Raw genomic sequence first — 13,821 nt, forward strand, 5'->3', positions numbered from 1 at the left:
TCCCGTCTCCCCCCACCCCAACCTGCCACTATGGCAGGGTATTCCCTTTTGTTCTCTCTCTCTGATTAGGTGTTGTGGTTTGCAATAAAGGTGTTGAGAGGCCATTGTGTTCAGTCTCTAGTCTGTATTTGGCCCTCATCACCCTTCCCCCACATGATCTCCAACCACATTTTACTTGGTGGTCCCTTCCCTGAGTTACCCAGAATGAGAGACCAGCCTCCAAGCCATGGAGACAACCTCCTGGTACTTATTTCTACTATTCTTGGGCGTTAGTCTTATAGTCTATTATTCTATATTCCACAGATGAGTGCAATCTTTCTATGTCTGTCTCTCTCTTTCTGACTCATTTCACTTAGCATGATACTTTCCATGTTGATCCACTTATATGCAAACGTCATGACCTCAGTTTTTCTAACAGCTGCATAGTATTCCGTTGTATAGATGTACCAGAATTTCTTCAACCAGTCATCTGTTCTAGGGCACTCGGGTTTTTTCCAGATTCTGGCTATTGTAAACAGTGCTGCGGTGAACATATAAGTGCATATGTCACTTCGACTATACTTTTTGGCTTTTCTGGGATATATTCCCAGCAGTAGTATTGCTGGGTCAAATGGGAGCTCAACCTCTAGTTTTTTGATAATCATCCATATTGTTTTCCAAAAGGGCTGAACTAGCTGGCATTCCCACCAGCAGTGTAGAAGGGTCCCTTTCTCCCCACATCCTCTCCAACAGCGGTTGCTTTTGTTCTTTTGGATGTGTGCTAGTCTCTGTGGTGTGAGGTGGTATCTCGTGGTTGTTTTGATCTGCATCTCTCTGACAATTAGTGATGTAGAGCACTTTTTCTTGTGCCTTTTGGCCATTCGTATCTCTTCCTTGGTAAAGTTTCTGTTCATTTCTTCGCCCCATTTTTTGATGGGGTTGGATGTTTTCTTCTTGTAGAGTTCAACCAGGGTGGAATATCCTCACACACAACCTCAAATGTATGATCATCTAATCTTTGATAAAGGAGCAAGAGATGTGAAGTGGAGCAAGGAAAGCCTCTTTAACAAATGGTGCTGGCACAACTGGACAACCACATGCAAAAAAATGGGCTTAGAACTCGACCTGACACCATGCACAAAAGTCAGATCAAAATGGATTAAAGACCTCAACATCAGATCACAAACCATAAGGTACATTGAAGACAAGGTCGGCAAAACCCTCTACGATATTGAAGATAAAGGTATCTTCAAAGATGACACGGAACTAAACAATCTAGTAAAAACAGAGATCAACAAATGGGACTACATTAAACTAAAAAGCTTCTGCCCCGCAAAAGATACAGTGACCAGAATACAAAGACTATCTACAGAATGGGAAAGGATATTTACACAATACCCATCAGATAAGGGGTTAATATCAATGGTATATAAAGCACTGTATAAAGACATTTTTGGCGGCAAAATTAAGAGCTGCAATCATTTTAATTATTTACATATAAAACTACCTTTTTCTAACTACAAATGAAAAAAAACTAATTAAATCTTAGCATTTATAAGTACCCCATCTTTTTTTTTTCTATTCACAACATGAGATAATCCTAAAATTCCCTCATTTAACAGTTTTCTAAGATTTACCAGGATGCCTTTTAGGTAGCTATAATTCCAGCACCTTCTTTATTTTAGACACTGGATTTGATTCCTCCTCAGATCTCCTTCTGTTTTCTCTTTCACCTTAAGCAATTAAAGTATCTCATTGCTTCACTCTAAAGTCAAGGTTATAAGTTCTCTTTGGCCCTTGATAATCCAATGAAGAAAAGTGGAGAAAATGAAAAGAAACAGAAGCAAAATGAAAAACCTTCCCTTCCCCACCAGTGGTACTGCTGAAGGAATTGTTTCTTCCTTTTGCCAGGAAGCAGAAGGGAAAAAAAAAATCAGTTCATCCTGCTGCTGAGATAACTAGAAAACGAGATAGAAAATTAGCTTCTTGGAGCAGGTGAAGAGGAAAAGGTCTGAAGAGAAATGAAAATCTTCATGGTAACAAATTACTTCCCCTTGAATGGGGAAGAAAAAAATGAGCATCTCTGTAAAAGAATCCCACAGTTCCTCAGCTAAGTTGGGAGTTCCCACATTCGAAAAACTCAGTAGATGATCATCCAACGCTGCAGAACTAGACCACTGCTTCCTAGTGAAAACTGCCCTCTCTGCCCTCCCTCTTCAGCCCCAGGTGGTCAGGTCCAAGTAGCTTAATCCTGGGCCGGAGCGATAGCACAGCGCGTAGGGCGTTTGCCTTGCACGCGGCTGACCCGGGTTCGATCCCTGGCATCCCATATGGTCCCCCAAGCACTGCCAGGAGTAATTCCTGACTGCAAAGCCAGGAGTAACCCCTGATCATCGCTGGGTGTGACCCAAAAAGCAAAAAAAAAAACAAACAAATAAAAAAAACAAGTAGCTTAATCCTGCTGCAGCTGCTAAAAGTGTCAATTTCAATAAAGAGTTTCTGTGCTTCAGATCTCCAAAGGCATTTGCATTAGTTTGGAACATCCAGGTCTTCGATGAGGAGGAAAGGAGACTGAGCAAAGGATCTACTGTTTTTTCTTTTAAATACAGACCTAGGCTCCCGAGGAAACGGGTGTTGAAGTGTTTGCTTGGCATGCTGCTGTACCGAGTTCAATCCCAGCGCCACGTATGGTTCCCCGAGAACTACCAGGAATGCTCCCTGAGCACAGAATTAGGAGCACAGAACTCAGGGGCCCAGAACCCAGATCAACTGAGCACAGTTGGGTGCTCCAAAACCAAAATAAAATAAAATAAAATAAAATAAGAAAAATAAAAATCAATGAAACACAGTCCTAAGGTTTTTCTAGTTCTCTGAATAAGTGAGTTAACTTCAACTGAAGATGAATTTCCATTTGGAATAATTAAAAAGAGACAAAGATTTATTTTGGGGATGAGGTGTTGAGAAGACTTGTTCCTAGTAATTCTAAACCCCTGGATGAGTCATGAAGGCATTTACACTTTGGGATTCTGAGATAAGATGTATTTTGGTGTGATCAAAATGTTCCCTTGGAAATAAAAATTAAATTCTTATAATATATGTTGAAAGAAATGTAAGTCTCAGAACCTAGTAGTTAGAAGAGTCAGTATGACAGTACACACTGGTGTTGTAAATGGGTAGGACCTTCAGCCCCTCTATACTCAAGAGAAAAGTTTTCCCCTTTTTTGTTTTGTTTTTGTTTTTACAATATACTTAAATATGTTTTCCTTTTTCTAAAAAAAAATGTGGGAGAATGAAAGATTTGGCCATTATATTTTTATGTAACTAGAACTGAGAAAAAGTAAGCAAAGAAAAGCAATATGTGTTAGACTATTGGCTCCAACTTTCAAAAAAAATTTTCATTCTGGCATTCGAGTATTAAAACTGTAACAAACTGAAATTGATCCTGCCTAAACAGAACAAAAGGGTATAAGTAGCTCCCCTATCAAGAAGAACTTAAATGGTAAGTTTAAGTTCACCATCACATTAATTATTTTTTTGTAATATAAATTCCCTAGCTTTGAATATAGTGATGTTTAATTTATCTCAGTAATGCATGTGTAGATATTCAAGGAGTAAGAGAAGAAGGAACTTATAGGATTAAAAAAAGTGTGTTATTACAGGCTTAAGCTTACCATAAAGGGAAAAATGAAACTTCTTCCTACAACATTTTATGGTATTTAACCACAAAATAAAATTGACAGGTTGCCACCACTATAAAAATCCTATATAAATATAGGTCATGGTATTCAGTCCACTGTTCTGTCTCTTGATAGCAATATTGCTGAGCATTCAATTGGCTTAAACTCTGCTTTGGAATGTCAGCCTGATTTGGCAGACACTTGAAACAACCTAACATAGAATGTCAAAGTCGAGTAAGCTAACTCAGAAAACCACAAATCACAAGGAACTCATTACTGCACCACATATGTAACTATCAAGTCCTCACCAAAATCCCCTAGCTGATACAGGTTTGAACAATTTTCAGGGGTGGATAGGGCAATAAAAGACCATAGGTGATATGTTCCTAATCAAAGTTTCCCATGTAATAGTAAAATGACCCCATTTATCATTTGGTCTGCTTGTCACCCACTTAGTTTATACTGTATCAGACATTCTTAGCCTACTACAAGAAACCAATTCTGTACTCTATCATGATGAATGACTCATGATAAACTCCCCAAGCTTCCCTTACTTGGATGAGAGTTACGCATACTTGCTGCCAAACGGATTTCAATTAATCCATTAAGAAGAGAGAAAAAACTCAGTTTGAAAAGAGAGAAAAGCCCATTAGGAATTTTAAATATCTTGTAAGAGCACTGCCCGCTGTGCAAGGTAAAGCTCAGAAAGATTAAAACAAGTTATATGTACAATCCCCAACTTTCAAAATCTTATACTCTCACGGAGAAGACAATATATGAAAAGAACAAGTGAACTGCCAAACTACATAACGCACAAATCAGAGGTAAGCAAGTGTGAGAAGATTAATAGTGTTTGACACAAATTATTTCCAAAGACCTCTTACGATCTGTATTCTTTTGTGTTCTCTTACAATCTGTCATTTTTCTTTAGAAAATGTTTTCTTTAGAAAATGATGTAGGCGATGGTTCCCCCTACCAAGATGCAATCCTCATCGATTTTCCTACATGATATTTGTTGGAGAAGTGGAGATCTAGGGAGCTTAGACTGTTGGCATGCTACCATATTCCCATTCAACCCACCTGTCTCCCTGGGATAGTGCTTGGAGAATGAAGGAGAGTTTTGACTGGTAGTCAGCCATGAGCATAGATGGCAGCATAGATACTAGTAGCTATTTGTATCAAATTGCACCAAAATCCACTTAATCTTTACAGCATGGAAACTGGTCCCACCATCTGAGTTCTTGGGAGGCTGTTGGCTCATGTTGAATTGAGAAATTGCAGAAAATCAAAAGTCAGTCCTAACCTCCACCTAGGATTTCAGACTCATCTTCTACATTGTAGAAAGTAAATGAATTAAGTAAAAACAGTATCATTTATGGATTGCAAGGAGAGAGATTTACCTGTCCAAGAGAGAATACAGACTTCTTTAGAAGAGGAGAGAGATAAAAGTATACATCTCAAGATGAGATGTGGACAAATTCCAGAATGGGTCATGCACCCTACTTGCCTTGTATAGATGGTTTATAGGTTTTTTTTTTTTTTTCCAAAAACTGCCCTTGCTTGGCAAAAGGTAAAATTGGTTTTATAGGTATTTTTAAGTAAAGGATAAAGTTGGTTCTTATAAGTTTGTAAAATTGGTTATATAGATTTTTTTCCAAAACTCCCATTTTATCTACAATAAAAGTCTGTTGCTAGGTGTTGTCAAGGGGAAAAGATTTGAACTTTTGAAGGTCTTTTTTCATGTTCTTATCACAGCCTTTATTACTATTTCCTGAGAAACTCGTTGCCAGATTCTCCTTATCTGCCAGCCTGTTTTAAAAATAACTGGTGGTTTCATGTCTACTTACTGTTATTATATCCTGTATATTAAATTCTGAGTATCTTGAAACCAAAACAACTTACATTAGTTTAATTTTATTTTGACAGGATATGATTTTAGAATGTATATTTTATGTCAATTGAGAAAAGCTGAATTTAGAGTAGTTTTTATTCAACTAAAACTAAAGCGACTTTAGAGAAAGTGATAGGAAAAACAAAGATGGCAAACATGCTTGACTATCTGGAAACAATGTGTATCAACTGACAACAGAACTAATGAAAAATATCATCTAATCTGACAAAGAACACAATGGATTCAAACTTGTTGAAGACACATTACATTCATTCAAAAAGGTTGAAAAGGAAATTTAGTCCACAAAGAGAAACTCACAATCTGTCTCTATAGATCCTATTTCTAGAGCTTAAAAGGGAGTGATTTATTATATAGATATAAATTTATAACTCTTTACTGTGAAATGTTTGAAAAGAAAGGCAAAGATACTGCTTCTAAGAACATTTCAGTATAACAAAGACACAGTTATAGAACTACAAAAATTAAACACTATTATTTTAATTGGAGAGTTACAGAAACAGAAATGTTAAATACTATTATTTAACTAATATTTGAGAGGTTAGAAATACCAAAATATATTCTCGTAACTGAGTATGGCCACGGTGGTGGATTACACACTAATCTAGTGGTTCTTTGTATAATTGTATTTATATATAAGTGTATGTATGTGTCACTGTGTGCATAAAATTTTAATCACTCAGAAACTTCACTTCAAATAAATCGACTATATTTTATCTTTAAAATATTCAAGTAATCTACACCTATGCAGCTAATGGTTTGTATTTTTAAAGTGATTTAAAAATACAAAATCAGAACTACTCAACATAATTTTATTTGAATAGTAGACTCTAAAACTGAAACACAATTTCTTGACCTTATAGAATAAAGATAAGAAAGATTATTCTAAGTTTAAAAACTATAATAACCACGGTTATATTATTTAGATGCACAAATATTAGATTCACCTTGCAAAGAAGGCAGCACTCTAACAAGATACTTAAAATATTGCTAGAATTCCTTAAATAAGTTGTTGCTCTCTTACATAGGAAAGATTTCCGTACAATTGTCAAGTACATGGGCAGTTTGTTGCTGACAGAATATTAAACAGTTTATCTTCATTTGAGGCAATGATCTGAGAAAAAAGTATTCCAAATATTTCCTAGGAAGTAAAAATTCCCAAGAACTTAGAAGGGTCTTCTCATTTGTCTATGTTAAAATTTTCTAGAAGGATACTGAAGATTAAGATGTTAACGTTTTATGGCAGAAAAGAATAAGATTTGATCTAAAGATATTAGTTCAGACTCAGAAACCTATACTGAGTACTGGCTTTTGAGAGAAAAGACTAGGTACGGGTCCATCTTTCTGAAGAAATCCTATCTCTACTAAACTTGATTCAGGTCAGTTACTGAATGCATTAACAGGCCCTCTGGCCACTGCCCCCCCCCCAACACACACATTATAGGAGGGTTCTAGTTGGAATATCTGTGACCAAATGAAAATTAGACTCTGTTAAGTACTCCATTCTGTATGGGAGAGAACAATGCATAAGCCTTTGTGAAGCAATAGTTTTCTATATTTTAACCTGATAAAATAAGTCATGATAATACCTGTTATTCAGAAAGGGACAGTGATAGGATGAGAGGTGGGTGGAAGAAGAAGAAGACCAGGAGAAAATTCCTCTAAATTTTTAAATTAATTCTTCATTAAAACACTATGGTTTTGAAAGATTCATAGTTGAGTTTTGGGCAAACACTATTCTAACATCACCAGTGTTAATTTCCCTTCACTAATGTCCCCATGTTCTCTACCAGTGTCTACCCAGTCTGCCTCCCTCCTTGACAGGCAAGGAGGCAGACTGGGTATATATATATATATATATATATATATATATATATATATATATATATATGCTCAAATACAATCTATATTGTATTGTATATTGTATTGTATACATATGCACGTATGCTCAAAGTTCCTGGCCCCTGCTACTGTTACCTCCTATCTAACTGAGCTTACTTCCCCCCTCAATTTCTTTGCTTCATTTTCCTTCACATTTCTATAATCTAAGGTCAAGGGTATTTCAAGCACCACACTTTGATACCTTGCTTTCCCTTGTTTCATTACACTATATAGCAGCGAAAATTGAGATCATCCAATATTTGTCCTTTTTTTCTGAGTTATTACACCTAATATGATATTTTCAAGTTCCATTCAATTTGCGGAAAATCGTGTGGTATTATCCTTCCTTGCAATTGCATTGTATTCCATTGTGTATATGTGGCACACCTTTACTTATCTACATTTCTATACTGTTTTCTATAGCTGTTGAACCAAATAACATTCATAATGACAGTGGATGAGAATTTTTTTCCAGCATTCTTGTCAATGCAACATATTCCCGGGTTTTTTTTTTTTGATATGTGTAATTCTTTTTGGTGTGAGATGATATATCATTGTCATCTTGAATTGGATTCCCCATTAAGTGTTGATGAGCACACATCTGTGTGCTTACTTCCATACAATTAATTTTTTCAGAAGAAAATTTATTAATTTCCTCTCACCATTTATTGTTAAGTATTTTGCATTTTTTGTTGTTGATGACGATTTCTGTGAGTACTTTTTATATCATGCATATTAACCCTTCTGGGCACATCTTTTTGATTCCACCATTCTTCCTGCACTAACATACGCCTCAGAGACCTAGGTCCTACACACACAGGATGAGAACACTATTCAGGTATCCAAAGAAGAATCGAAAGAGTTAGGAGTATCACGTCTCACTCAAGTTAGAGAAGGAATCCGGAGTTCCGACCTCTGTCAACAATCAAGAATCAGGGAGACTGTCTCATTTGCCAAGACATCAAAAATCAGATGGGCCGGACCTGTAATTCATTTCAGAGATGACCGCTGGACTAGAGCTGTTATCGACTGGATTCCACGGGACGTCAAAAGACTGTGTGGCTGCCCACCAATGAGATGGTCAGACTTCTTCGTTAAAACCTTGAATGAATGGTTTGTGGTTCTTCCTGTTCCTGGAGCAAGCAGATGTCATTGAGCTACAATAGCACACGACAGGGACAAATGGAGATGTTACTGGTGCCCACTTGAGCAAATCGAAGATCAACGGGAAGACAAGTGATGCAAGTGATATTAACCCTTCAATGTATTGAGTGCAAATATTTTCTCCCACTCAGTTGGATATCTTTTAGTTTTTGCTCATGGTTTTGGATTTGTTCTCACTGTCCATTCAAATTATTTAATTTGATATAGTCTTATTTGTTTATTTTTGTTTCTATTGACTTTGACCAAGCAATTATATAATTAAAACCACCTCTGAAGGGCTGGAGTGATAGCACAGAAGGTAGGGCATTGCCTTGCCTGCGGACAACCCAGGTTCGATTCCCAGCATCCCACATGGTCCCTCGAGCACCACCAGGAGTAATTCCTGAATGCATAAGGCAGGAGTAGCCCCTATACAATGCCGGGTGTGACCCAAAAAGAAAAAAAACACCTCTGAGGTCCAAATCTTAGATATTTTCTTCAATGTAATTTGTAGATTCTGGTATGATCACAAGGACTTGATCCACTTTGAATTGACTTTTGTTAAGGTGCCAATGGATCCAGTTTCATTTGTTAGCATGCAATGATCCAGTGTTCCTACACCATTTGTTGAAGAGACTATCTTTACTCTACTTTATGTACTCAGCACCTATGTAAAAAATTAGTTGACCATAAATCTGGGGGTTTGTCTTTGAATGTTCTAACCCATAAGTTAGAGATGATATCTTCATTCCTATTACCATGCTGTTTTGATCAATATAGCTTTATATTAGTTTAAAGCTGGGTAATGAGTACTTCCCAATTATTTCTTATTTCTTAGTATGCCCTTAACTATTTAGGCTATTATTATGATTCCATACAAACTTTATTATTGACTGTTCTAAGTCTGTGAAGAATGTCATCTGAATTTTGATGGAGATTGTAGCAAATGTACAATAATTGAGGAAGTGTGGTCATTTTGACAATATTGGATCTTATAATTCATGAAAACAAATTTTTTTTTATTTCCTAAGGTCTTCTGTCTTTGTCTTATCATTTTTATGGTATAGAATTCTCACATAATTTGTTGATTCTAAGTACTGTTTTTGGACTATACTTAATGGAGTTGACACTACCATCTTTCTCTCCTAGTTTATTTTTTTCATATAGTACGTGACTGATTTTTGCCTGCTGACTCTGTAGCCAGCTACATCATTGTATTAGTTCATTGTTTCTAGGAGGATTTTAGTGAATTCCTTAGGGTCTTCTTTGTGTATTAGCATGTCATCTGCAAATAGTAATAATGACTTTTTTTCTAATATTAAGCCCATCAATTTCTTCTTTTTCTTGCATTGTTGTGTTAGGACTTCTAACACAGTGTGTTATCCACTGTGTTAAATAACAGTGGATAAAGCAGACAACCTTGCTTATTGTCTGATCTCAGAGGAAATGCTTTTAATGTTCCATCTTAAGAATTATAATGAGTGTGGTCATTTGTTATAGATGGCCATTACTCTCTTGTGGAAATTTCTTTCCACCCCTTATTTTATTACATCTTTTGCTAGTTTTTTTTTGTTTGTTTTTAGAAGGGGCACAACCAGCAGTGGTCAGAGGGATTACCACTGGCAGGCAAAGGGGAACCTATGGAGTCCCATGGAAGGAACCCAGGTCAGCCAAAGGCCATGCAAATACCTTACCAGCTGTACTATTGCTCTGGCCCCAGATCATAAAATTTTTATCTTTCCTTTTATCAATGTAGTATGTTATGCAATTAATTTGCATATGTTGAACTATTTTTATATTTCTGAGTTGAATTTCATTTGATAGTGATACATAATGTTTTAATTCGACATGCTCTTGGATTTGGTTTACTAAGATTTTGTTGAGAATTTTTGCATTGGAGTTCATCAGCAAGATTTGTCTGAAAAAATTTTTGTAGTATCTCTGCTTTAGGCATTAGTATAATATTGGCTTCATAGAACATGCGAGGCAGTCTTGTTTTTCCTTCAATATTTTGTAAGTAGAGGTAATAAGTCTAGAGTTTAAGGGATAAAGGTGCTAAGTCTGAAGATATGATAAAACTCACCAGTGAACCCACATGAATGCAGGCTTTTGTTTTGGGGCAGATTCTTAATTTCCATTTAGTTTCCTTACTTGCAATTAAAATAATCAGGTTTTCTATTTTTTCCTCAATTAATTTTAGAAGAATACATGATATGAAGACTCTATCCATTCATCCAGTTTAATAAAGTTAGTCATAGTAACTTCTCACAATGTCTTAAATTTCTGAGAAGTTTGATGCAATTTATCCCCTTTTGTCTCAGATTTTCTTCAGTCTTTTTCTCCTTTTTACCCCATAAGTTTAGCTAAAGGTTTGTTATATTGTTTATTTTTTCAAAGAAACAGCTCCTGGTTTTATTGACTCTGTTTGCCTTTTTATTTCTGTATCATTGATTTCTGTCTGAGTTCTAATTATTTTCTTTTTTCTACCAGTTTTGAGGTTCATTTGTTGTTTCCTCTCCAGGTGTCTAAGACGTGTATTTACCTTGTTGACTTGAGATTTTTTTTTATGTAAGAATGTATTGCTATAAAATTCCCCCTCAGTACATATTTTTGTTGTGGCCCAAAGATACTACTAATTCATTTCATCATTCCCCATAAGTATTGAGGAATTTTCCTATTTCTTCTTTGATTTCCAGTTTGATCCAGTTGCTATTTAGCAGTATTTTGTTCAGTTTCTAGATATTTGGAGTTTTTCTCCATTATTTTTTTCAATGGCTAACTTCTACCTTAATGGCATTATTGCCTGAGAGAATGCTTGGCATTATTTCTATATTTGTAAGTTATGAATATTTAAGTTAGGTGTCCTAGTATGTGATTTACCCTGGGTAATGTTTCATGAGCATGAGAAGAATATGAATTTTGTTTGAGGAGATGGAGAGTTCTGCATATATCCACTAAGTTCATTTAATCTAGCTCCTCATTAAGGGCTCATATATTTACAAGAGCTAGAGCAATAGCACAGCAGGTAGGGCGTTTGACTTGTATGCAGCTGACCCGGGTTCAATTCCTCCACCCCTCTTGAAGAGCCCGGCAAGCTACCCAGAGTATCACACCCACACGGCAGAGCCTGGAAAGCTACCCGTGGTGTATTGAATATGCCAAAAACAGCAACAACAAGTGTCACAATGGAGATGTTACTGGTGCCTGCTCGAGCAAATCCATGAGCAATGGGATGACAGTGATACAATGATATATTTACAAATATTCTGTCTGGTTGATATGACTAGTTACAAAAGTAGATTGTTGAACTTTTCCTTTTTTATTGTTTTTTCTCCAATATATATTTTTATTTCTATAAGAAGAATATAAATTTAGTGATCCTTCATATGATGCATATGCATTGATAAGAATATATCTTAATCTATTATTCCTTTAACAAATAGTGTCTATCCTTGTCTCTAATTAATGTCTTTATATTGGATGCTATTTTTTATATAAGTATGGTTATTCCAGCTTTCTGTTGATTACTTGTTGTTTACTTGTATCATTATTCTACCCTTTCACTCTGAGCCTGTATTGATTCTATGAGTTTAAGTGTTCTTCCTTTAAGCAGCATATAGATGGATTTTGTTTCTTGATCCATCTAGTCACTATATATCACTTTTATGGAATAATATAGTTTAGTGGCTTTCAGAGAGATTATTGTTATAAGGGGCTGTGTTGCCATTTTTCTCTGTGGGGTTTAGTTGTTTTTAAAATTGTCCATTTACTTTTTATAGGTATTTTTTCAGTAATTCAAAAAGAGTTGGTTCAGTCATAGTAAATGTTGCCGCTCTTGTTTGTCTGAAAACGTTTTTATCCCTCCCTCAAATATAAGTTACAGTTTTGCAAGAGAGTGGGCTCTAAAGATCGGAGGTTTTTTTCCCATTCAATTTTTTGAATGTGTCAATCTACTCTTCCCTTGCTTGTGTGCTTTTAAATGAGATATCTCTTGTGATTATTATGTTATTTTCTGTTGGGGTCTCAGTAGCCGCCTGAGACTTTGACTAAAACCCCTGCCCCTGAACGCAAGAGCCGGCCCTGTTGGCAGGGGCCCAGGGGCCCTGCATTCCACACACAGGCACTCTGGTTGAGGAGACAATGGGATGAGGGCTGTGACAGTTAACATTTACCTGAGCTAGTTAACCCGGCCCTGAGATTGGGGAATACAAATCAGTAACTAGCATCTGTCCTGAGCTCCACTAGATAAGCGTGAAACGTGTGGAATGCCCCCCACCTACCCCAGATTGTGTGCATAAAAACCCTGTGTAAGAATCAATAAACAAAGTCTGCTTGACCACCAAGCTTCCCCTCTCTACTAGGTGACCTTCTCGATCGGCTTCTTTCTCGGCAGTAGGAATCCCGCAGTGAGCAGAGGGCCAGGGCAGTGGCTTCTCCCCTTCCCACTCCCTCTCCCATAGGGAGTAAGTCCGATGACTTCGGGGCTCATACTCCAGTTGACTGGCCAGGACCCCCACAATTTTCCTTATATTTGAAAATCCCCCTTTGGTGTTTAGGTCACATCCAGCAGTTCTCAAAGGTTAGTCTTGCCTCTTTGCTCAGAAATCACACCTGGTGAGCTTGGGTCCACCAGGTGGGATGCTGGGAGTCAAGCCTGTTTCAGTATATTTGCAAGGCAAGCACCTAACCTGCTGTGATAACTCACTGGCCACAGTTTTCCTTCTCTCTTGATGCTCTCAGTCCTCTGGTCTTTCTATGGTTTTTGCCATTTTGATGACAATGTTTCTTGATAAGTTGATCTGTTGGAGCTCCTTTGTTTGGTATTCTTTGGGGCTCTTGAATCTGTGCAGAGACCTCCCTCTAGAGCCAGAGGAAGTTCTGATCTATTATTTCTTCCACCAGCTGTCCTTCCCTTGTCTTTTCCTCTCCTCTGGTATTCCTGTAATTTGAAGATTATTTCTCTTGGCATTATTCATTAAGAATCATTATTAATGAATAATTATTCATTAATAACATTCTTGGGGGCTGGAGCGATAGCACAGTGGGTAGGGCATTTGCCTTGCACAAGGCTGACCTGGGGTCGATTCCCAGAATCTCATATGGTCCCCCGAGCACTGTCAGGAGTAATTCCTGAGTGCATAAGCCAGAAATAACCTCTGTGCATTGCTGGGTAAGACCCAAAAAGCAAAAAATAAATACATAATAAAAAATAAAAATCTAACATTGTTTTAC

The sequence above is a fragment of the Sorex araneus genome, chromosome 7, assembly GCF_027595985.1.
Source record: "Sorex araneus isolate mSorAra2 chromosome 7, mSorAra2.pri, whole genome shotgun sequence".
NCBI classification, from domain to species: domain Eukaryota; kingdom Metazoa; phylum Chordata; class Mammalia; order Eulipotyphla; family Soricidae; genus Sorex; species Sorex araneus.